The sequence below is a fragment of the Kogia breviceps genome, chromosome 9 (assembly GCF_026419965.1).
Source record: "Kogia breviceps isolate mKogBre1 chromosome 9, mKogBre1 haplotype 1, whole genome shotgun sequence".
Taxonomy (NCBI): Eukaryota; Metazoa; Chordata; class Mammalia; order Artiodactyla; family Physeteridae; genus Kogia; species Kogia breviceps.
This window is the reverse complement of record NC_081318.1, coordinates 55,892,917-55,915,005: the sequence shown is the minus strand read 5'-3', so window position 1 is coordinate 55,915,005 and position 22,089 is coordinate 55,892,917. Positions and strand designations below refer to the sequence as shown.

At 39.0% G+C, this 22,089-nt stretch overlaps 2 protein-coding genes and 1 pseudogene across 7 annotated transcripts in view; 1 reads left to right on the top strand and 2 right to left on the bottom strand.

Moving 5' to 3' along the window:
* The window catches only part of CDK14 (cyclin dependent kinase 14), a 599,292-nt gene that overhangs the window by 15,790 nt on the left and 561,413 nt on the right, over positions 1 to 22,089 (bottom strand). The window lies entirely within an intron of this gene.
* Positions 1 to 22,089, top strand: part of MTERF1 (mitochondrial transcription termination factor 1) — a 710,255-nt gene that overhangs the window by 656,434 nt on the left and 31,732 nt on the right. The window lies entirely within an intron of this gene.
* On the bottom strand, positions 6,632 to 6,889 carry LOC136794788 (translation machinery-associated protein 7-like; annotated as a pseudogene).

Sequence of the window (22,089 nt, the reverse complement as noted above, 5' to 3'; positions counted from 1 at the left end):
CAAAGATTCTACAATTAACATTTTGATGTGTGTGCTTTGTAACATAGCTATTCATCTGCCTATGCTTCTATTCATCCATTAATCAACCCTATTATTTTGATGCTTTTCAAAGTAAATTGCAGATATCAGTATACTTCACCTCTAAATATGCATATCGTTAATTAGAGTGCAATATGTATTTATGGTGTCAGGCACATTTTACTTACAGTAAAATGTACACATTTTGCATACATTATTTAATGTTTTTAATGGTATTGCATAGGAACTGTTGCATTGCTATGTAATGGAGAGATCAGTTTTAAGTCAGAATCTGAGAATATGATTTTTCTTACTAAAAAAATTTCTTTAATGTCCTCCCTATTTTTCTACTCTTACCAACTCCTCAGTGGACAAAACACTGATAAATACAACTGCCAACAAGAGAACAGACACAGAGCACTCAGATTATGATCATTCTTAAACTGAGTCACTGCCAAATTTGAGAACCAGATGAACACCAAGGAATCCTCTCCAGAAAACTCCACCTACACATATAACTACAGGCAGCTTTTTTCATACAATTTCAGGGGCTCACAGATCTTCTGAATTCCATTCAGAGACCCATGGACCGCAGGTCAAGAACCTCAGGATTGGAGAGTCAGAATGCTGAAGCATTAAGCAGCATTTCCGTCATCTAGCCACAATTCTAGAGCACACTGCAGAGGAAATAACCTTCCCTGAAAGTTAAGTCCTTCAAGGTAATTCCTTTCGAACAAGGGGCACAGACTATGGACACTCCTGTTAAGAGTGGTTAGAGGCTTATGTGATTTCCTACACCCTCCCTAGATGATAAGAATACAACCAACCGAACAAAAACAAAATAAAAATGTCACCTAGTCCATGCATCATGTTTCATCAAGAGAGGTAGAACCTAGCCCATTCTATTTGATGAAGGCAACAGCCAACAGCGAACAGGAGAAGCACAAATGGGCATTCTTTAGATCCCTAAGTAGGGATCTAAAGAGATGATCTTCAAAGTCTCTTCTCACAGCTTTGCCAATGATGCCGAACTCTTATCTTCCCTATTGAGGTAAAAACAATATCAGCCAAGATTTTGCAATTGTTCTTAATATGGCCATCCATATTTTCCCCCTCAGAAAGGGTCACAGACAACTCATTTGAGCAGGTGAGGAGGATTTATTATGCCTCTGGTCCCCGCAGCAACCTTCAAGGCAGCATTTCATCTTATGGATGAGAAAGCTGAAGCTCAGAAACATGTGTTGGAAAAGTACATCCCACTCCAACCCTCTGGACAAACCTTTGTCTCTCTTGTCAATACCAGTGTTTCTTCTTAACATCAGAAAATGAACTCATGGTCTTTTATATCTGCACTTCACAGGCTGATCTGGCTTCTATGGCCTCACTTTGGTTCTGTCATTTCAGAGTTGTGGCATTCCAGGACTTGGCCTGGAAGCTTGGCATTCTGATGATTCTTGCTCACTTTCGTCTCTCTGGTTAAACCTTATTTACACTTGTACCCTGTTTATCCCAGGCACATGAATAACTTGTGCCTTCCTTGCTATTGCTAGGGGACAGCTACCTCTGGCTGCACGGTGTCTCTCTGTGACCTGCCTTGGTAGCACCGAGACCCCAAGGACTGCAAATCTTTAGGGGCCAGTTAAGAGAAAAGGAAAATGTGGAGCCAGGGATGAATCACGATTCCTCAATCTTATTCCAATCAGCACATGGTTGCCATAGCAACCACACCTAACCGGTCCTCTACCTTGCTCCTCCCACGGATCTGCTTGCTGGTTTGGGTGATCAAGGGAATCTGCACAGAATTGCTTCAGTTCTCTGATCCACATAATTTTACTTTTCTACAGCTTAATTTTATAATATTTATTCTTTTGAGCATAAGATAAAGAGACTAAGAGTTTCAAAAAAAATAAAATACACATTTTTTTGACCACGGTTTTCCACTGATTAAATGAAACAAGACCATTCCCCATTTCCTTTTTTTGAAGCTTCACATTTCCTCTTCCCTCATGCACCCTTCCCTCAGCGCACTCACACACATGAAAATACACACCCACACCGTCCGATGCCTGGTGGTGATATTTTTGAAGGAATATTCTGACCAGAGAAATTCTAAACATATAGATACGGGATCCTGACCCTCTTGTAGATTTGTAACCCTTCTACAATTAAGCCAAAGTAGGGGAATTTTAGGAAAAACTGGACTTGGAATAATGAAATCTAAACTATTTCCACTTATGTTGACATGCCTTCCTTATACACAATAAGGGAGACTTCTTCCTTTACTTTAAAGCACCAAGAAAATAGGATGCTCTTTAGAGGTTCTGAGGGATAGAAAGAAAACCTTGCTGTGACTGTTTTAGTGGCTTGTGAAGCCCGGTGGCCATGGTGTTGCCACCCCTGGGTTGGGTAGTGATCTTCCATGATAAAGAGCCCCAGGAGCTGTGCAAAGGCCAAAACAAGAACACAATGCCAACAGTGAGACCAGATAGCAGAGGCAATACCAGGAACTGAGCTCAAAGGTGGAGTGAAGTGGCTTTGAGGTCTTCTGTGTGAGGCAGGCATCCTACATCTAACGATATATGGAGGGGATTGAGGAAGAGTTCACCTAGGCTGCAGTTTGCAACCCTCTGCAGATCTAGAAGCATGGGGCTCAGTCTCTAGTCACACGAGACACAGCTTGCTTCACTTTGATGCTGCCCCTTCCCTCACTTTCTTTTCTTGTTGAATTCCTCACCCTATGTTCCTTTCCACCATGCCTGACTCCCACACAAGGCTCCCATTTTTGTCCCCAGACTTGTTTTCCTTCCTTGGAAATCTTTCTTGAATACCTTTGGGATCAAAGAAAATAACAAGGAGTGACTTTTCACCCTTCCCTCAAAACGCTTTACATTATCTCTACTGTTTGCAAACATTAGTGGTCATTGGTGCTTTTCACTAAGTTCCAGCTGTCTGTCTTCTGGATCCTGGGTGGAATGCCCTTTACGTCTCCCTTGGAAGTTAGGCATGGCCGTTCCACCTGCTTGGACCAATGAGATGTACATATCCATGTGGTTGCCTTAAGGGCCAGTACTCCTCTTGCCAGGTCTCTTCCCCCTGCCAAGGTGGCTGAGGAAGACTGTATAGAGATGCAGCCTCTGTTACCCTGCATCCCTGAGCAGAGCCTCTCATGACTCATATGGATATACAGTGTCAACAAGAAATAAAAGTTTGTTATATTAAGCCACAGCAAAACTTAGTCCATCCTGACACAATGGAGACACAATGCTTATCAAGACACAATGCTTATCATGTCTAGTTTGGATTACAGTCTCTACTCTACAAAACAATCCTAGTGAGGTAGTTGGGTTTGCCATTCCTTATTCCAATGAGAAAAATGAGGGGTACAGAATACACATAATTTACTTAAGGACTCACAGCTAGTAAGTGGCAAAGCTGGAACTTGTACCAGATTTTATTACTCCAAATCCCATACTCTTTCTACTGTATTGTAATGGTAGTAACTCTTAAATGATGTGGGCAGGAGAGAAGACTCAATTCTGAAAAGCAATAGAACAGAATTTGATAAGGTAAAGAGAAAAATACCACAAGCCATACAAGAAAATCCATGCTTTTATATTAAAAAATGAATAGTAGTACTGGATATGTCTGTCAAGCTTTACAGTATTCTATTTTTGCTTGTATTTCTTCCTGCTAGCAATAGGAAAGTTGCCAGATACCTGGTGCAAAAATTGGAATTCTCATATGAATATCACTCTCAGGTTGGGTAACTTGAATTTCATATCATTTGAATCTGAGTAAAATTTAAGTAATGGTATTCTTTGAAATTATAAGCATGAAATGTTATGTATATCAAAAAGCATCTGGAATGATATATACCAGCTATTAACAGTGGCTACCTCTGGAAGGAGATCAAGATTTTCTGCAGGTTTTGGGAATTTTAAAGTTTTACTAGATATTCCTTTGTGTCATTTGAATACTTTCCAATAAGAAAGTTTTATTATTGAAATTTAATTATCGGAATAAATAACTTATTAATTATTTGTATAATGAACATACACACAATGTGATGCATAACTGCTGCATAACTGTGAGTTCGTGAAATGGTTAATATTTGGCAACTGCAAATGAAAAACTAAACTTGCTCAGCACTGTTTAAAGCCTTGCTAGGGCTTCCCTGGTGGCGCAGTGGTTGAGAATCCGCCTGCCAATGTAGGGACCACAGGTTCGTGCCCCGGTCCGGGAAGATCCCACATGCCGCGGGGCGGCTGGGCCCGTGAGCCATGGCCGCTGAGCCTGCGCGTCCAGAGCCTGTGCTCCGCAATGGGAGAGGCCACAACAGTGAGAGGCCCGTGTACAGCAAAAAAAATAAAAATAAAAAAAATAATAATAAAAAAAAATAAAACCTTGCTAAATATCCTTATGTTTAAGAGAAAATTGTTCAGAAAAGGAAGGAAGAAGTAAAATATATTTCCTGCTTCACATTCTATATCAAAATTGAATTATTTTGTGATTTTTTTGGTAATATCTTTTCAATGCATTAATAACGAAGTGAAATGATAAAGAGGAAAAAGAGAGCTATGATCTCTAAATAGAAAATAATCATGAATGTCAAATGTTGCTCAACCTCTTTAACTACAAACACATAAGACACATGTATGAAGAAAGAAAATCAAATAAGTACACACTTTTAGGCACTAAAATTTGGTTATTACTAAATTAAAGATGAACCCTTCAAATTTAAAATGCTTTAAGTTTATCCTCTTATTTACAGAAAGGAAACAAGGTTTGAATCTCTTATTTCTAAATTGATCAACAATTATACAACATATTGATAAACTTGTTCCACAGTCACATCTGATTTTAAGGTATGATATAATGTTGACAATAAGGCAATGGAATTACCTTCTTCATCCAATGACTATTTGTTTTTACAATCATATTTTATACTGAGCACTGAGACAAAAGATTTGGACTTGGTAATTTTTATCTAAAATTTTAACTACAGATTTTGAAAATCTTACTCTAAACATAACAGCAGCATGTTTCTTATGATTATTTGTCTATCATCTATTTATCTTATATATATCTAAGCTACCTATTTATCTATCTGCACACATACTACACCTTGGTCCTGAGCGTCTAGCTCTTAGCTGGTGAACTCAGAATCCAAGGGGAGAAACTGACAACTGATTACAACTCTAGCACCAGATAGATATTCCACTACCATTGAGGGCTCTGTTTCGTCTGGATAGTGGTTCCAATTGCTTAGTGTGGGAGGGGATAAACACTAGATTCTCTCTACTACTTCTTTCCTCTCAATTCCATTGAGGGTTGATCAACACTTGCATTTTGTCTCACTGTTTGTTCATCAGTAATAAAAGGTATGAGTTAAAATACATGAGGAATGTTTAAGTGATATTCCTAAAAATATTTATTTAACTACTGGAAATCAAATTTCTTTTTTTTTTTTTTTTGCGGTACGCGGGCCTCTCACTGTTGTGGCCTCTCCCGTTGCGGAGCACAGGCTCCGGACGCGCAGGCTCAGCGGCCATGGCTCACGGGCCCAGCCGCTCCGCGGCATGTGGGATCTTCCCAGACCGGGGCACGAACCCGTGTCCCCTGCATCGGCAGGCGGGCTCCCAACCACTGCGCCACCAGGGAAGCCCTCAAATTTCTTTTTTAAAAAAAATTACAATGAATCACAAAATAAGTCTCAGCACTCAGGGATTACTCAATAGGTGCTGGTTCCCTTACTCTTCCTGATCTGAAAATTATTACCATCCTCAACAAATGAAAGTAATACTTCACAGTAAAAAGGAAGAAAATTACCAGATTAATGGGGAAGGGAACATTACCGTGTTCAGAAATATGTCTGGAAGAAGTTACTGACCATCTGTCCTAAGAGATTTCCACGTACTCTCTGTGATACTTGTCCTCGCTAAAGTATGGATGTCAACCTAATGCTGAAGTGGTTGTTTATTGATTCTCATGTGTTTTGACTGCAATATGAAAAAGAGAGGGATGTCTTAATTGTGGCAAAGAGCTTACCAGAGTACTTAACTATATATTTTTAAACAAAATAGAATATCTTATTACAAGGGCAAAGAGTAATTATTATGTTTAAATGAATTAGAGAAAGTTTTAAAGAGATGTGATGATATAGATATAATTATGTACTGTTTTAAATAATTTAACTGTTCTCTATCACTGCTTTATTTAATTCTGATCGTATTCTCATCCTTTATTGAACTAATGTTTTACTTTTAACTTGCTTTTGGAGGTTCTTTCCTCCGGCAGATTTATTGTAGCTCTGTTATTTTCAGGAGTGTTACCAAGTATAAAATCTCATGTGCATATTTTTCCCTTAAAGGGTAGAACTAACTAACTCTCAAAGAGAATGTTTTAATTATCACAGGCTCTATGGGGTCAACAATTGTCCAGAGCTTTTATCTTTTCTTTTTTTTTTACAAAAGTTTGTTCTTAAATGTACATTAGGTTCCAAGACAACACTTCATTCTAGCTATAGGTGGCAACAGATGTTATGGCAGGGAATCCAGATGTTTAAACAGGAGTGGAATTAAGGATCATCACTGGCTCCGGCACAAGGAATGGCTTACTTTTTGCCAGATCTCTTAATCCCACCTGTGGCCAGGGGGTCTTTCCCCGCAGCCTTCGCTTTTAGCTCCTGAGTTTCTTTTGCTCCTCCTGTTTCTGCTTCAATGCCTTATCTTCCTCATCCACCTCCTTGGCTTGCTTCTTGGGCTGCTTCAGGGGCTTCTTCCTGCCACCTTCGCAGCCTGACATGGTGCCTGGCGCCCCTGCCCCAGACTCTGCCACCAGAGGCAGTGTCCAGAGCTCTTGATATCTAAATTCATGCTCTTTCCCTGTCTCAGAATTTAAAGAAAAAACAAACCCCAAACCACCTTTTGGATTCATGCGATTGCTGAAAGAAAGACTATAGTCAAATGTAGCTCTTTGGTGAAGAACATTAACCCAAATAAATATTTTTCCCCCCAAAGAAGGATTCACTCAAAAGCACCTTTTCAGACTTTACCATAAACTTGGAAGACAAAGCTACTGTAATTTGTACATATACAATGAATGGATTATTAGCAGCCATCCAGCCTACCTCGGACCCTTCTATTCCAGAGTAGAGGCAGCTCCTTCTTACAAAGAAATCCTATGAGAATGTGGAGAAATTGGAATCCTCATACACTGCTGGTGGGGATGTAAAAATGATGCAGCCACCTTCACGTTTATAGCAGCATTTTTATAATAGCCAAAAAGTGGAAACAACCCAAATGTCTGTCAACTGCAGAACGGATAAATAAAAATGTGCTATACCCATAGAATGGATAGTACTTTGGAAAAAAAGAGAGAAGAAAGAAAAAATATAATACTGATGCATGAATGAACCTTGAAAACATTATGCTAAGTGAAAGAACCAGTCACAAAAGGCCACATACTATATGATTCCATTTATGTGAAATGTCCAGAATTTCAAATCCATAGAGACGGAGAGGAGATTAGTGATCATCTGGGTCTGTGGGGATGTAGGGAAATGGGCATATAGGGAATGACTGCTAATAGGTACGTGGTTTCTTTTTAGGATGATGAAAATGTTCTGGAATTAGACTGTGGTGATAGTTGCACAGCTCTGTGAATATACTACAAAGTACAGAACTGCACACTTTAAATGGGTGAATTATATGGTGTGTGAAATATATCTCAATAAAGTTTTAAAAATAAAAGAATTCTATGTTCTCTCCAGGTCTAAAGTTTAAAACCATAATTTTGGACATAATGTGCTCACTTTATAATAAAGATGAAGATGATGATGAGAATGATGCATTGGTGGTATTCGAGGCATATGTATTAATGCAAAGTGCTTCTTTTTAGTGAGTGTATGTTCTCTTTATATTAGGTACTTATATTGTTTTTGAATTTGTATACTGAACATGTTATTTCTGTAATCAGAAAAAAAGTTAAGTATGAGGTTTTTTTTTTAAAGTTTTTAAAGTATGAGTTCTGGAGAAGGAGATCAGTAAGGGTTATCACTGGGGAAGGTGGTTGGTATTGAGCTGGGCTTTAAAGGGTGGGTAGAATTGGATAGAGAAAGGCTATGGGAAGGGCAACAGCCTTTAAAATAGTTCTGTCATTTCTAGCATCCCTGCTTACTTTCTCTGGGCTCTGAGGGTGGAGATAGATCTGTCTCATTTACCACTGAGTCCCAGGGGTCTAGAATGATGTCTGAACCACAGGAAGTGCTCAATAGGCATTAATTGAATCCATGAACAAACATTTGGTGCCAGAAGCCTTTTCTTAAAATAGAGATGACAACTGCTGCTACCACATGCATCATGTGTGTTTTTATGCAAATTAGAAAAAGGGGTCCCCTTCTCCTAGGTTGATGAAGCTCCTCTCTAGGACTTATGTCTAGGAGAGTCAATCATGAGCTCACCCATGACCTGCCCCAATCCTGCTGCCTGGCCAGCCTCCCGTGTGATGGCCCCGCCCCCAACTGTTTGCAGTTGGGGGCGGGGCCTTCTCAACTTGACCCCAACATTCCTATCCCATCATAACCATTTCCAAAACCTATTTGTGCTTAGGTCATAGTAACCCTATGCTGCCATATGTTGGCTCCTCATACTGCCTTCATCCCACCATTCAGTGATTTTAAGCCAAACACTACCATTTAATAAAGATGAGCCCTCCGCATTCTAACCTTTCTCTCAGTGACTGTCCAGGACCCACCGTCTCGTCCTTGTATGCTCAGAATGGTCTGACTTCCCTCTTTCTGACTCTTGACTCCTTCCTCCTTTGAAGTTCTATTCTTATGCATGGGATTTAGATCTGGATTTTAGTATGAGGGTAGGCACACCAGCTTTTGACTCTCAGGTTTCCCTTCCTTTGGTCTTGACTTGGCTCCCTTTGGACAACTTCCCTGGTCCCTCTAGACAAAATCGTCAGCCTGATTCCTCAGGTGGAATCAGCACTTTCCTCTTTGAACTTAACCAGTGCACTATACAACCCCTTAAGGAACCTTGATCATATCATATTATGTGGTTTCCTTACATATTTCCACCTTTAGACTTTTGGAGCTTCTCACAGAAAGAACCATATCATATTCTTAGGCACTTAGCGCTGTGCCTGGCATACATATATAGAGGGTATGCAGCACATCAGTATAGAGAAAATGAATACATGAAACATGGAGACAGCATCCGATCTGAGTAGAGAAGTGGGACTTTGGGGGTAGATCCTAGTAGGATGGAGTTAGATTGTGAAAAGCCTTGAAATCTACACAGAAGAGTCTAGACTTGTGGTGGAAAGAAATAAAGAGTCCCTTCAGATCTCTGAGAAGGGAAATGATGCGATGAAAACAACATTTCGGACGACTTATTATATGTCACCATTCTGGGTGGAGGGGAACAAGGGGGAGCTTGTAGTCACAGCAAGTGCTCTATAAATGTTTGCTGTGTGATTGGCTGAGCCCAGAGGATCTCTTACAGGGACACAGGTGTGAGGTGAGAGAATGGAGAAAAGCACAGACATTCAAGATACGGTTCAAGGCAAAGATGGGCAGGCCCTGGAGGCCGATAGGAGATGCAGACAAAAGGAGAGCTAGAGCCCCAGCAAGCAGTGGGACCAAGGATGAGAAGAGAAAAGCTGGGAGGGGAAACTGACATGTACGGGGAGAAGAACCCAGCTTCGAATGTACTGCGTTGCAGTGGCTGTGACACAGTCCTTGTGCTGTTTCTATAAGTCCTCCCTCCCACTGTGCACCACACGTGCCCCGGGTTTAGCTTTCTGCCAACGAAAACAAAATTACTCATAAGATTAATGGAAACAATCTGCTGTTTCCTTGCCATAGAGAAGATTTTTCTTAATCACTTTATTTTTTGTCCTTTGAATCATATATCATGTAGCTTGATTAAATCCCTTAGACGTCACCTAGGCATTAGAGGTTTGCAGTGTGAATCTCCGAGCTGGTGTTTACTTAATTACTGGAAAGAGATCGGCCTTGGAAAGCAGAACTTCAGCTATGGTAATGTGAGGGCATGCTTTCCCTCTCTAGTGCAAAATTTATTCTTCAACATTGTTTTTTTTTAAAGACAGTATCTAGTTAAATTCTTTATTCATTTAATTTATTTATCTTTGGCTGCACTGGGTCCTCACTGCTGCGTGTGGGCTTTCTCTAGTTGCAGTGAGCGGGGGCTACTCTTTGTTGTGGTTTGCAGGCTTCTCATTGTGGTGGCTTCTCTTGTTGCAGAGCATGGGCTCTAGGCACTCAGGCTTCAGTAGTTGTGGCACATGGTCTCAGTAGTTGTGGCTCATGGGCTCTAGAGAGCAGGCTCAGTAGTTGTGGCACATGGGCTTAGTTGCTCTGCGGCATGTGGGATCTTCCTGGACCAGGGCTCAAACCCATGTCCCCTGCATTGACAGGCGGATTCCTAACCACTGAGCCACCAGGGAGGCCCAATTCCTCAACATTTTCAAGGAAATGGAATCTGGTTAAAATATCAGTAAAAACCGAGTCTCTGCAGTATGGTACTGGCACAAAAACAGAAATATAGATCAATGGAACAGGATAGAAAGCCCAGAGATAAACCCACACATATATGGTCGCCTTATCTTTGATAAAGGAGGGAAGGATATACAGTGGAGAAAAGACAGCCTCTTCAATAAGTGGTGCTGGGAAAACTGGACAACTACATGTAAAAGTATGAAATTAGAACACTCTCTAACACCACACACAAAAATAAACTCAAAATGGGTTAAAGACCTAAATGTAAGGCCAGACACTATCAAACTCTTAGAGGAAAACATAGGCAGAACACTATGACATAAATCACAGCAAGATCCTTTTTGACCCATCTCCTAGAGAAATGGAAATAAAAAAAAAATAAACAAATGGGATCTAATGAAACTTAAAAGCTTTTGCATAGCAAAGTATACCATAAACAAGACCAAAAGACAACCCTCAGAATGGGAGAAAATATTTGCAAGTGAAGCAACTGACAAAGGATTCATCTCCAAAATTTATAAGCAACTCAAGCAGCTCAATACGAAAAAAACAAACAACCCAATCCAAAAATGGGCAGAAGACCTAAACAGACATTTCTCCAAAGAAGATATACAGATTGCCAACAAACACATGAAAGAATGCTCAACATCATTAATCATTAGAGAAATGCAAATCAAAACTACAATGAGATATCATCTCACACCGGTCAGAATGGCCATCATCAAAAAATCTACAAACAATAAATGCTAGAGGGTGTGGAGAAAAGGGAACCCTCTTGCACTGTTGGCGGGAATGTAAATTGATACAGCCACTATGGAGAACAGTATGGAGCTTCCTTAAAAAACTACAAATAGAGCTACCATATGACCCAGCAATCCCACTACTGGGCATATACCCTGAGAAAACCATAATTCAAAAGGAGTCATGTACCACAATGTTCCCTGCAGCTCTATTTACAATAGCCAGGACATGGAAGCAACCTAAATGCCCATCAACAGATGAATGGATAAAGAAGATGTGGCACATATATACAATGGAATATTACTCAGCCATAAAAAGAAATGAAATTGAGTTATTTGTAGTGAGGTGGATGGACCTAGAGTCTGTCATACAGAGTGAAGAAAGTTAGAAAGAGAAAAACAAATACCGTATGCTAACACATATATATGGAATCTAAAAAAACCCCACAAGGTCATGAAGAACCTAGGGGCAAGACGGGAATAAAGACGCAGACCTACTAGAGAATGGACTTGAGGACATGGGGAAGGGGAAGGGGAAGCTGGGACGAAGTGAGAGAGTGGCATGGACATATATACACTACCAAACATAAAATAGATAGTTAGTGGGAAGCAGCCGCAGAGCACACGGAGATCAGCTCAGTGCTTTGTGACCACCTAGAGGGGTGGGATAGGGAGGGTGGGAGGGAGGGAGGCGCAAGAGGGAAGAGATATGGGAACATATGTATATGTGTAACTGATTCACTTTGTTATAAAGCAGAAACTAACACACCATTGTAAAGCAATTATACTCCAATAAAGATGTTAAAAAAAAACCCCAAAACCAAGTCTCCAGATCATCTCTCAGTGTAAAGTTAGGTTTTCTAATATGAATCTCTTGTATTTGGATAGCTCTTTTCTTAAAAAAAAAGTGCTTCCTTCTTTTTCTGTTAAATTATCATTTAAAGGAGGCATGGCAGGTGGTACAATCCCCATTTGAAAGCTATTTTCTGATTTAACTGAGACATTAAGGAACTTTCCAGATGACCTAGCTTGTAAGGGCTGGAGCCACGCCTCAATGGCAAGACGAAGTTCTCTCCACAAGCTCCCTCCCCCTAAACTCCTGAGGGCAAAAATGTCAAAATACTTTTCCATAGTTGGAAAAGTTGAGAGAAATATGGGACCGAGGCTCCAGAAAATGGGGCACTAGACCATATATGTAGACCCTGACTCACCCTACTTCAGGCACTTACTCCTGGAGGCTACAGAGGCCAAGGCCTAAAGTGTATGCCGCATAAAAGCTTCATGGGATGGTTCACTTCTGTCTCCAATCCTTCCTGGCTTGCCAGCAAGGATGGTACCTGTTGCCAGAGAACACCGAGTGGAAGTGGATCTGATGACAGTGAGTGGATGGGTGGCTGACACTCTCTTCAGGTAGGGTTACCTCCGCTCTGACCTCCAAAAATGATCTTAAGGGATGCAGGTTTTCCTTTGTCTTAATAGTCTGTTGTCCTGTTCACAGCCCATAGACTCATACCTAAAACCTAGAGTCACCCCAGGCCCAATGACAACAGCTTTATTACCAAAGGGATCTCCTCATTGTAGAAGTTAAACTGTGCAAAAAGGCAGTTAAACTACTGCACAGTTCTACTTGATCAAGAAAGAAAGACTGTTAACATTTTGCTTATAATTTTCCATCTTTTTTTCATGCATATATGTGTATACTTCAATTACTGAAATGGGGTTGTACTATGCACAGCTGTTTTGCAGCCTGCTGTTTTCACTTAGTGATAGGCATAGACCATATTTCAATATGTCATTAAATATTACTTTAATGACTATTTACTAGCCCTGGCATGGACTTTATTATTATTAAAACTTTTCATCAAAACTAGAAAGTAAACTCCTTGAAAGCAGGAATGATGTGAATTTGTGACGCATTTTGCATCCCAAGCATCTAGCAAAGATTCTTTCATGATAAATGTTGATGTTAACTCTGAGTTAATCATGTGGCTGTGCTTTTAGTATCTCAGCAGACAGGGGGAATCTGAAAACTGTGGATCCATTAAAAATGATCATATTACACATTTAACCCACTGTCCATGACCTCCTGGTACGTGAGCGCAATAAAAAAATTCAAGGCTACAAAGTTGTATGTTTAATGACAATGTTGGATGTCATTAATTTCTCAACTGTGTAATTCTAAATCCCAATAAGAATACTGAACTCTTGCCCCAGCTTCTTTCATGCTAGATCAGCAGGAAGGACAGGAATTAATAAAGTTGGGAAGAGTAGTCATGTGCTTACAGAAGAAATCCAGTAAATTCTGTACCCACTGGAGATTAGTGGGGCCCTTTGGCATAGGTCCAGCTACAGAGATGTGCAGAAGCCCTGGGTCCTTGGTGGCTACTTGATTAGCCTTTGGATAATACTTATTGTTTGGCATAATTGGGAGGAAAGTTATCTCGGATAACTTTGGATAATACTTATTGTTTAGCATAATTGGGAGGAAAGTTGTCTATTAATAACACTAAAATAAAATAATGGTAAAAAACAACACTTTTAAAGGTGTAGGAGATAAACATTCCATACATTTGCTCAGTGTTTCTAGGACTGGAATCTGATCATTCTAATTGAATAGTCTTCAATGTTTTTTGCTTGACTACTCCATAAATGTTTTTGTTAAACTATGTACTTCTCTGCACATTTTAAAGCTGAAATAGGGTATTTTGATCATAAATTTTATAGTAGCAAAACAAAGAATGTAATGTTTGGCTTACTGAAAATATTGACATTTTAAAATAAAGATTTTACATTATTATTTAAACTTGGTCCAATGTAATGGACCAAGCATATCTGATCTCATCGTCCATTTTTAAAAGTACATGATTAAATTATTCTTTAACAGTTGGAAATTTTATATCATACTTTTTTCTCCTTTAGTACTTCCATCCCACTTCCCTAAATAGAATTTTATCCTAATATAATACATTCTTATCATGGAATTTATTTATCGTTCTACAATACCCCATAGCATAAATATATGGAGTAATTTAAATTTAAAAAATTTCCCAAGACAAATTGATCGAAGTGCCAAAATACTACAAAATTGAAAATAAGTATTTAACATAAGACTAAACTTTTTATTGGAAATGCATCTCTTAATAAGGTAGATGAGGGTGGCCTCCCTTCTCCCCAAGTTAGTTGATACGTCCCTAGAAGCACAGCATTTATTGTTAGAATGAGTCTGGGTGCTTTAATCAGAGGATGCTTTCTGGGTACCTAAAGTGGGTCCATCGCTTTGTTTGTTACCTGGAGATTTGTACAGTTCACAACAATTCTACGCGGCAAGGTTGGGATGGATGAGAGGATGCTCTCTAAGCAGGGAGTGACTGATCAGATTGGTTTTTTGGAAAGAAAACTCTCTTGGCAGTAAGGAGGATGGATGGGCGGTGAGGGACAACATGGGGAGTAACTAGAGGCAGAGGAACAACTTAGGATGAGGGATAAACAGGGTCTCAGCTAAGGCTAGAAGACAGTGTGGGGTGTCGAAGAGAAAATGGATTTTAAGATAATATTTAGGAGGGATTGACAGGTCTTGGACGTTCACTCAACGTCTGGATAAGAAACAGGGCACATCATGGAGGATGCTGAACTTTATAGTTTGGGCAACTGTGCTGATGATGATATAATTAATGGATAGGAAAGGGAATACAGAATCTTCCTTTGAAGATAGTTCTCACTGTTTCACTCATGTTTGTTTCTACACCACCTAACAGATATTAATGAATACATGAATAAAACTATCAGTTCATTTGACCTCACTAATTCCAAGTTGTGCAAGATGGTACTCCTAGGCAGGTTTTAAATTTTGTTTTATGATAAAATTTGTGGACTACATATAACTGACCCTTAATAATAAAATGATAATCTAAAATCGAGTCCAGTTGCTGAAAATAATAACACACATTAAAAAAAAACTAAATATATTTTTAGAAGACTAAATATATCATCCAATTGGAAATGAGGCAGTCAAATATTAAAATTAAGCAGTTTGGCCTAAAATTATACAATGTCAAGAAAGTTGATTCCATGTGTTTACATTTTAAAAGAGACTATAGTTTAAAGTGGCATTTAAAAAAAGATTTTATTAAAAAATGTGTCCTATTTATTCGTAAAAGCATCTTTTAGCTCATATAACAACACTAGTTATGGTAAATAGACAGGTAACGTCTGCTTCAGTTGAAAAACCACTTTAAAAAACAAAAGACTTCTGGAGATGGATTGTGATGGTTGTACGACCTTGTGATATATCACTGAACTGTACACTTAAAAATGGTTAGGAAGGTAAATTTTATGTTATGTGTATTTTACCACAATAAAAAAATTTGGAAAAGAGTTGAATTGAAAACAAGAATTCAAAAACGAGCTTTTTATAAAAGTTATATTTGGTTATAATATAATCACTTAAAATTATTTTTCCTTTTAATTTGGGATACTCTTCATTATAAAAATGAAATAAAAGCAAACTAAAATTCTTCTCAGTTAACAAATCAATTTTCACTAAAGTGAAATGACTTAATTATATCTCCCCACTTAAAAACTATCTTCCTATTTGGATGGTACCAAGGTGTCTAATATTGGAGTCTTTAAAGTACACTTAAAATGTTATTTTAAGATTAGCAAACCTGAAAACTTACAATGTATTTTATCTATTATGCATACATACACACACACACACACACACACAATTTATTTCTGCCATCATCAGAACTAAGGGGTCAATTCTGACACAGTGGAATCACTTATGATACTGAAACAATAAAATACTTAAAAGCAAAATTTTTCTCTCTATATAAAATTAAAACATAAGTATGTATTTTTTAAAGAGTCCCCAGTCCAGCACTTTGGGGAGAAATATGCCAAAATTAGCATTTATCATTATTTTTAGGCTGATGATGAAATTTGGACTCTGGTCCTTTCTGAATCTGTGAACTCAAAGGGAACAACTTATCATAGCATCACTATTTGACCTCTAAGGAACAGCTCATGTCATCACAGAGCAAAAGTGCTGGCGAACATTTAGCTAGATGAAAGACCTCAAGCAGTTAACCTGCTCAGCAGAGGCAATGCAACCAGGCAACAGGATAATGACCTCTATCCAAATGTGGAAGGTACATCAGTTTAATACCCTGACAGCTTGACAAAAGATGATGGCAGCTCAGCAGGAAAACATTAGCCATGATAACGCAGGGTACTGTATGTGAAGAGAATGAATTATAAAGCACAATGCTATTTGGGCAGAGTAGGGATTTTTTTTTTTTAATATTTAGGACGGTAGTCATGTCTAAAAGCTCCTTCCATTTCTTTCTACCTGAAGAATACCCTGAAAAAAGTAAAAAGGCAGTGTGGATTAAATTGATAGCTTAAACACAAATCAAGCTTCCCACCAAACCCAGGAGATGCTGCACATCATTTCTGGCATGCTTGTTAATGTCTCAGAGTAGACAATCCTGGGCATTGATGAGCTGGCTTAATCCATTTGAAAAAGATAGGTTACTCAAATATGTGTGGATGGGAGCAGGCTCACTGTGTCTGTTATTTTGTTTTATTTTTAAAAGGAGAAGGTACTTGGTACACTTTGGGATGCCTTGGGTCTTCAGCTGTAAAATTTCCCCACTGCAAATTCAGTTTAAAAAAAGCAATTTAATTTTAGAATAGTAGCATGATCATGCTTGTATGTTTATTCAAGGACCTTTACTCTGTGACAGGGTTTCAGCCTGTGAGGTTTTCTCTACACATGGCAGGCAGCTGTCAGAACCAGTGTGAAGGGTGAAAGGGCAGCCCGGCTGCTCTGTTAAATCACGGGGTTCCATCAACATCTCAGAATTCCTGCCGAGTAGGAGCTGGGAGACCACAGATTAGAGTACACTGGAGTGTGTATATTAGGTCACTCAGTGTCTATCAAAGCGATATCACGCCGGTGAGCCGTACAATAGATTTTACTGTGTTCTGTTCAAAGAAAATGTAAGGAAAGTGGACATGTGTGTAGCAGACCACAGCTGAACACCGAATTCTTCTTGTCTTTAAATGGATGGATTTATTATCCACAAGATGAATGAAGAATAGGGGCACAATCAATAGCTCTGGAAATCATGCAAAGCTGGTGGTTTTATTCAGTTCTTGGAAATGACTGTTGGGCAGATGCAAGATGAGGCAGATAGAGCCTCTGGCCCAGCACAGTCAAGGGGCTGTAATCAAGGCCCAGCACGACCCAGAACTGGGTTATGGTTGTTGCCCTGGACCATGAACTTGTTTTATGATCTTGGATGGTCACTTCACCTCGGTTATACAAAACTTCAGTGTCCTCTTTTGTAAATTTAAAATAATAAGACCTGTCTTGCCTACCTCCCCAAATGGGTCAACAAACAAACAAAATTTCCTGAGAAAAGACTTTTAAAAAGTTGAAAGGAATGCAGCATGATGGTATAATATGTGGTATTTAAGAAACGAAATGTAAGTTTTATTAATGGATATTTGGTCTACATATAAAAATAGAAAATACTCCTTCAATGCTTATTGTTCAAGTTTTTTCTTTTCTAATATATATATATTTAAAATTGTCTTTTTAACAGAGTAAAATATATGTTCCCCAAGGAATCTTGCAGTCTTTAACAAGGTAATGGATATAATATGATTAGCACCATGCCTGACAAGTAAAGTGAAATTTTCAGAAGCTTAAACATTTTGTTTAATATTTTACTTCTCAATTATGACTTCTGCAAGGGACTCCTTGACTGTGATAAGCATACCCCTGAATTTACACTAATAACAATAGCTAACACTAACAAAATATTTACTATGTGCCAGGCACATTCTAACCACTTCATAAAAGTTAATTTATTTAATTCACATGACCATATACAGAGTGGCCCCAATTATTAGTTTTTAGGCTCAATCACTATCTTACAAAAAAATATCAGGCCCTGCATTATGATCTCCTTTGGGGATAAATCTATTTTCTAATCTTGTAAAATGTGAACAAGTCAACTACCTTCTGTAAAACAACTTCATTTTATACCCTATGATATAGATACTACTCTTTTCACTTTTTTTTTTTTTTTTTTAATGAGAATACTATGCCCCAAGAAGTTTAGTATTTCCAAAGCAACCAAGTGTCAGACCCAGGATTCATACCCAGGTAGCCCGGCTCCTACCACATTGTACTTCCTCTTTGCATCAGAGGGGCCCAAAGACCCTGTTACTTGGAGGCAATGTCATGATGCCCACTTGGCCGATTTGGAATCCAAAACTGAGACACCAGGTTGAGACCTAATTAGTCACCCAGAAAATAGCTCAGAACGCATCACTGCATTGAGACTGGGTTCACATTTGAGGCACGGCCCTGCTTACATTATAGCAATCGGTTGGGCAGTTAGTCATTTCAGTGTAAATGCAGCAATGGCTGCCAGGTCAAAAGTGCACTTCCCAGGTGAGGGAGCTGAAAAGATACCTAATGGCCTTCTGTCCACATTCATCCAGGTGAACTCCTAACATCTGCCACTCTGAATGCTGAGAAGATACCATGTAATAGGACAAATGTGGGGGGCTTTGTCTTTTCTTTTTTTAAATTAGAAATATTTTTCCTCACTGTTTGGAAATAAGTCCTTGAAGAAAATCTTTAAAAGATGGTGAAGAAATTCTTAGACTGAATTCCATTTTGTCTGTTTGTTACTGGCTGACAGAAGACAGTGTGAAATACAAATAGGCATATACAGAGCTGCATATAACAGCTTTGTAGCTTTCCTTTCAATAAATTCAGATTGTCTTTGTATCCAGTGACCTTTTAGGGGGAATTTAAAATCAAACCTCAAAAGACACAGTACAATTTGTCTATACGAAAGACCCAATTATAATTCTCAGTTTCATCCTTTATGGTTACTTCTCAAAATTCAGCTTAAGTGGCAAGAAGTGAAAAATATTCCTCTTTTCTGAATAATATCCTCAAGTGAAGTAGGGATCTTGGTGCTTCCTTGACAGCCCTTATAATGGATGCCTTCTCTGGTGATTCTTTGATGGGCTTCACTGGCAGGCCCAGGAGCACAGAAGCTGCCCACATCTCTAAATTTTAATAACTGATCAATTCAGATGCAGATTGAGCTGTGTCGTTAAGACAGATTAGAGAAACCAGTGAGTATACTTTATGAACAACAAAAACTGAAATTGAGATGCTTTTACAAACCCATTCACACCTACTCCGAGAACTTACAAATTGAAAGGGAAACTGCCCAACTGCTTAAGTGTAAAAACAGCCCAAATCATTACCTTCTAGGCTGGATCAGCATCTTACCAAAAAATATAAGGCTCTGTATTATGATCCTATTATGGGTTAAATTCATTTTCTAATCTTGCAAAATGTGAACAATCCGACTGCCTTCTACCAAACAATTTCATTTCAAAGATTTTGTCATCAGTAGGGCAGCAGCTAAAGCCTGCTGCACTGCTTTAAAAAAATTAAGAGGCATTTCAAGTTTAGCCTCTTTGCAAGGCCATCCTATTTATTTATAAGTTTTATTAATTCTGAAGCCAGTCACTCCTCAATGGTGTATTTATGTTCAACTAGGTCAGGTCCGTTGGGATGATATTTGGTCTTTCGGAGCAGACACACAGAGCCTGTCCGGGCAGCAGGCTCAAGCTACCAAACACACTTCTGTTCCTAAGATTTGACTACATGAATTCGTTAGACTTTTGTGGAAAAAAAAAAAAAATCTATCTATAAATCCAGATTTGCCTTTCATGAGTCTTTCTGCATGAGACGTTCTACACATAAGGCTGTCATTAACACGTGGCTTCCTTATTAGGCAAACAGGCATTTGGCAAACCGTCCATTTGGGATGGCTTGTGGGGCTTGGTGTAGTTACCAGTAAAGGGTACCCACAAATACAAGTAGAGGGAAACACTGAAAACTGTTCTTTCACGTTACATTAGTTTGCTCAAAAAGTACGCACTTGCTGACCAAACCTACAAACCACAGATTTTCAAGCATGTTGCAATCGAATAAAATTTAGTATGGTAAAGACTTAGGTGAGATTAAAAATAATTCATGTTTATATTTCCCAAGAAGGCTGTGATTAACTAACTTTGAGAATGATGCCTTAGAGAGAATTTAAAAAATAAAAACAATGCAGAGGCATTTGACATTTAAAATGTTCAAATGCACATTAACGTTCTCATTTGTCCTTTTAGAAAAGGGGATGCATGGCTTACTTGGAGAACTATCTGAGCCATCGCCAGTTGATGGGTGAAGATCCCAAGCATTTAAGATGTCCACTTTCTTGGTCTTCCTGTTCTCTGATTTTACTCAGTGGAATGTGATGAATGAACACCATTCCTGTTTGAAACTGTTATTAGCTGGAACTCAGTGATGCCTTAGCACAGAATATTAGAGTTGAAAGGGCTTCTGGGGGCCCAAAACTCTATCATTATTTTACATAAAAGGAACTAGAGGCCTCATAGAGATGAAGTGACACGCTCAAGGTCACAGCTAGTCGGTGACAAGGTTAGATTTACTTCCAAACCCATGTCTTTGGACTCCTAATACGGTGCTCATTCATCCTGTCACCTAAATGTGATGAAAGACAGATAAATGACACTGATTCCTTACAGTTTCTATGTCAGCACATGATTATGAGATGTATGCTGTGGACTCTGAGTTTTCTGAGGTTAGAAGAAATGTGCAGCCATCTAAATGTCACAGGCCTGGAAGTAATCAAAAGGAAGCCGAATGTTAGTTACTACTGTGCGTCATGCTCGCAACATATCTGTGGTGGGTGACAATGTATTATTAGAGCTCGGGTTTTTGTTGTGACTGTATGAGCCAAGCTGCATAGGGAACGCAGAAGAGTGATCACAAAAATACCTTTCTTTCCCTACCGTCCCTCAAGCAGCAGGGATCAAATAACTGTTTCTCAGCTGTCTGTCTCTTAAACAAAAAATATCTCCTTCACTCTACATGTATCTGTGGCAAGTTGGTGTTTGCTTCCTTTTCTCTGTTCTGTTCTATTTTTTTAGACCCCAACCTTGGATCACCAGGGGATACAGGGACTAGAAAGGGCCTGACATGATGTTTTACAAATGTATCTTGGATTCCTTCAGTACATCACAGTTTGTGTTCAATAAAGGAAGGCAGTGTAGAGCAGGCAGGCAAAAAAAAATGGTCTGCAATTGGATATTAAGCTTGCAGAATCATTAGCCGCCAATCTTGATCCCTGAAGGGCTTTCCACTCAAGAGTATGGCAGTTTCCATCTATATTTTGGGCGGCTGCTATGCTACTATGCCAACACTGCAATGATGGCGTGTTTCATTCATCTGCAACATGGCCAAGTCTTTCTACATTTATCCAGGAAATCACAGAGCTAGATGCAGTGTGGAGGAGCCATCTTTAATCCACTCTAACTGCACACACACTCCCCAATTCCTTTATACGAACTCTGACCTGGCCACTTACTGGCCGGATATGTTTTTTAATATTACTTAGCCCCAGTAGCCTCATGTAAAAATGGGTATAGATAATAATAGTAGCTCTTTCTTGTGGGTTGTTCTGAGGATTTAATGAGTAGTTACAAGTGCAAGACTTACATAGGATCTGGCATACGAGCACTATATAAATATTAGTTATTATAATTATTATTTCCATTCCACAAAGTTAAGACTTTCTCCTAGGTTTGGACCTCAGCTGGCTGTAATTACTTTTACATCAGTGAAGGAATGACTTGTGAAACTAATGAACATCATATGGCTATACCATAATTGGTTCAACCATTCAC